This window comes from Poecilia formosa, unplaced genomic scaffold (genome assembly GCF_000485575.1).
Source record: "Poecilia formosa unplaced genomic scaffold, Poecilia_formosa-5.1.2 Scaffold636, whole genome shotgun sequence".
NCBI classification, from domain to species: Eukaryota; Metazoa; Chordata; class Actinopteri; order Cyprinodontiformes; family Poeciliidae; genus Poecilia; species Poecilia formosa.
This window is the reverse complement of record NW_006800575.1, coordinates 113119-117370: the sequence shown is the minus strand read 5'-3', so window position 1 is coordinate 117370 and position 4252 is coordinate 113119. Positions and strand designations below refer to the sequence as shown.

The 4252-nt window shown below is 39.3% G+C and overlaps 1 long non-coding RNA gene across 1 annotated transcript in view; it reads right to left on the bottom strand.

Annotated features, from left to right (window-relative positions):
* Positions 1 to 3652, bottom strand: part of LOC103130443 (uncharacterized) — a 13876-nt gene extending 10224 nt beyond the window's left edge. Inside the window, exons 1-5 of the long non-coding RNA XR_475212.2 lie at positions 3466 to 3652; positions 3345 to 3389; positions 3120 to 3269; positions 2909 to 2998; positions 1813 to 1905 (exon numbers count right to left, since the gene is read on the bottom strand). This is a non-coding gene — a long non-coding RNA (uncharacterized LOC103130443). The remainder of the gene's footprint in view (positions 1 to 1812; positions 1906 to 2908; positions 2999 to 3119; positions 3270 to 3344; positions 3390 to 3465) is intronic.
* Positions 3653 to 4252: the final 600 nt, after the last annotated feature.

Sequence of the window (4252 nt, the reverse complement as noted above, 5' to 3'; positions counted from 1 at the left end):
TGACAGACACCAAAACCGCAGCTCTATTTATATAAGATGACACCACAAAGGAGGAAAAAACATTCTCAAAGTTCTGAGAGCTGCAGCCAACAGAAGTAACCCAACCAGCCTCAGCCAGCAGGCACCAACAACAACATATCTGCTGGCTGAGACTGGTTTTATATAAATAAGATTATTTTAGTTTTATATAAATAAGATTATTTTAGTTTTATATAAATAAGATTATTTTAGTTTTGAACCTTCAAAGGCAGATGAATGCAGCTCTGAGGTTCAGGTTTTATTTCTGTGCTCACACTGCTCCAGGCTGAGATTTTAAAAGATAACCACCAAGTTTTTTTCTTACACAAACTAAAATTAAAGGAATTTTTTTTTTACCAAACTACAAAAACTTGAGAAGGATATAATGGCATGCTTTACTACAGAAATCAGAATCCCAAAAGGTGCAATTATCAAATATGTACTAAAAATACAAGTTTAAGTTATGAAGGAGGGATGAGAGACATAGGCTTCAACATTTTTCACAATACATTATAACATTTATTATTGTAGTGGCACTCTGCGTCCCAAAAGTTCGTTGTACCACCTTTGCAGTTTGTCCAACAACCAGTATTTGAATCACGCGACTGAAACCAAGTCTTCTTTTACGATGTTTACTTAAAGAACTCAAAAAAATACATTTACAGAAAAATGAAAAGGCTCGGTACAGATCGGTCAAAAAACTGTGTTGCTTCCACCGCATCCAACTGCAATCTGACCTTAAACGTGCGTAAGGCAGTACTAATGTTACGTATTACGTAGTGGAAGCCAAAATTACTTTTCACAATAAAAGCATCCTTTTTAAATTATCTAAGTTATACATTCTAGAAAATATACTCATCATAAATTGAATTCTCCATTAACTGGCTCTTACATTACCCGGCCCCTAATTGGTTAGGTAGGAAACTAAACAATTATAAACTTAAAACTCTAAGAGCCAAAATCCTTAAACAAAGAATGTCCACATATCAACTTGTCTTCTTCGTTAGTCCTCTGGCGTAGCTTCCTGAAGCAGGCATAGCTTGTTCACAGGTCGCTCCAGCGTGCTGGTACTGGTCTTCAATTTCACTCTTCTCACTGCTCCACCTGAGTCTGGCAGTGTTTCAACCACTCTCCCCATGACCCAGGAGTTGCGAGGGGAGGAACTGTCCACCAAAAGCACCACATCGCCTGCCATGAAGTTTCTTCTAGGCTTCAGCCACTTCTGTCGCTCCTGCAGAAGTGGAAGATACTCGCGTGTCCAACGAGCCCAGAATAAGTCCGCGAGATACTGGACTTGTTTCCACCTTCTTCTGGTGTAGACATCATCTTCGCTGAAGACACCTGGAGGCAGAGTTGGTTGAGCCTTCAGAAGCAACAAATGGTTTGGGGTTAAAGGCTCTATGTCATTGACATCATCTGAAACGCTTGTGAGCGGCCTGCCGTTGATTATGCTCTCGACTTCACACATTACTGTATGTAGACCGTCGTCGTTCACTGACTGATCTTTCAGTAGGGAATTGAGGATTCTTCGTGCAGTGCGAATTTGCCTTTCCCAAACCCCACCCTGATGAGAGGCAGCTGGGCTGTTGAATATCCACTTTATCCCCCTTGGTTGCAGGACTCTCTCAATTCTTTCATTATCCAACTGTTGGATAGCTTTCCTTAGCTCTCGTTCAGCCGCCACAAAATTTGTGCCATTGTCTGACCTCATGGTGGTAACTTGACCTCTCCTACATACAAAACGGCGAATGGCGTTTATGCANGTAACTTTAAGGTTTAGGGATTAAATTCTACCTCTGCTCTTTGTCTTGTCCTTTTTGATGATGATCTGTCCATAGTTGATGTCCTCTGTCCTCACCGCTGAATAGACAGCTTCTGGATGGCTCTCTGTGAAATAAAATACAATCTGCTGCAATACCATTCACACAGCAAAGAAGTAAACACAAACACTACTCTTATACAAAAGTCATTGTTTAAAGCTGCCTGTCATAGGGGGAGAGTTAACACATGATAACACAAATACAGGAACACATACCAAAGGGCAATTCAGATGATTTTTAACTATTCGTGTTTTTTGGCCTGTGGGAGGAAACTGGACTGTCCAGAGTAAAACAATCCATGTACAGGAAGTAAATCAGAGACTCCAGGCTGGGGTTTGAACCTCTGACCTTCTGACTGAAAGGTAACAGATGTTCCAACATGCAACCCTGTGTCAAATCAAACCCCCAAAAACTGACATTCAATACTGACATCAATTGTTAATTATGTTTAGACACCGTAATTATTTTTGTTGTAAATTATCAACTATTGAAAGGATATTTTCCAACCACAAAATCTGAAAATGAAGTTGTTTGCTTCAATCTTGGTTTTAATTTAGTAAAAGCATTATTATGTTGGAAACTAATAACTTTATTTGCATTAATTCTGAAACATGTACAGCATATGTACATAAATGTAGGGTGAATAAGATGCTGATGTTGTGTAAGACATGGTGCAACATGCACGTCCACATTGAGCTCAAATAGAAAAACAGGAAACTGGACGACCACATAGCAGCAGGAGGCTGTTAACCACAGACTGCAAAAACAATAAAGTGGTCAAATGCTACCTTTAGTCTTAGATACTCAAACTGACAACAGATAATGTTTGTCCTTGTTGATCAAGAAGATTTTGATCACAGACATATGAATGATATTTGTTGCATTGTCTCAGTTAAAGAACCTGTAAATGTTGTGATTTTAGAACCCAAGCAGCCTTCTACCTCTAATTATGTTGCACTTTATGTTGTTATATCACATCCTAATCACAATACAAAATGTAAGAAAGTCCAATTAATGTGAAGATTTTTGGAAATAAATATAAACACAACAGCTTTTGTTTTTGTTTTTACCATTTTTTGGTGCGTTACTCCTTTGTTGATGAGGCAATATGCGAATGTCTCCGTATATGATGTCCTTCTCTCCAACTTCCTCTTCATTAGCTGAAATCAACCAAAATTCACAGTCCTGACTCAGACTCCCGTTTGAAGTGTGACTAAATTTGTACAACTAAAACAAAATCGGAACATCTTTAAAGTAAAAGCTTAATGTGTGAAACAACACCTGAACATCCGGTGTTTTTTGTCTTGCCAGGTTTCCTGTTTGCATGTCTTCTCACCAGAACGCCCAGCAATAGCAGTAAAACCACAACAACGGCAAGCACAACAGACAGGAGGGCAAATAAAAATGTAGGTGCAGCAGGAGAGGATTTTTCTGAAAAAATTAAAAAAAAATAATGTTTCATTGTGGATATTGAGATTTTATAAACTAAGCAAGTGAAGCTCCTACCTGAGACAGAGATACTGGGGGATGGAGAGGAGGTGCTGAATTTCTCTACAAATAAAGGTGTAGTCACATATTTGTCACAAAGATTCAGATGTTTTAAAGAAAATCCAGAGAAGCTGCTGACCTTCCACAGAGATCCTGCTGGATGGAGACTCTCCCTGACCGCTGATGTTACACTTATAGAGGCCTTCATCAGATCTCTTCACGGCTTTGAGGGTCAGGTTCCCAGTAGTTTCATGACCAATGAAGGAGCCATCTTTATAGAAAGCAGCTGGGAGGTTGTGGGCTGGACTCTTTGCTCTGCAGCTCAGAGNGCCATTTTGGATCAAAGCTGCCATGTTGTCTCCGTTAGACATATTGTATCGGAGCAAAATCCTCCTACAGCTTTTGAGATACAAGCTCATAATCACTCAGCATAGTATTGAGGTCAATAGCCATCTTTTTTTTCCTATATCAAAGCATGTGGGTGTGGCTAACCCTCAAAATTTGACTATTTGTCATTAAACATCAAGTGTGCATGCCCCCTTTGAACAGGAAGTCACCTGTTTTCCTACCGATTCTCCTCCTTTTACTTTAATTCATAGGTTTAAACTTGTGTTTAACGACATAGAATACCAAGATGGTAAATCCTGTGGGTGTGGCTGAATGGTGAATTTTAATCCCTGACGTTTGAATATTGTTGCCTCTCCATCACATGTGTTGTGTGGGCCATTGAAAATGAAGGTATTACATTGAAGGACGACATTTCCCTATTGTAACTAACCATTCATTGTTGGTCTGGGTATTCAAAACTCAATAACCCAGTACTTGACTCTCCATCTCTTTTACTGTTGAGTATCGAAAAGTAAAATATAACACAATTTCGGATGCTCTGTCACAAGGCCCAATTGACATTTCAAACCATTCCCCAC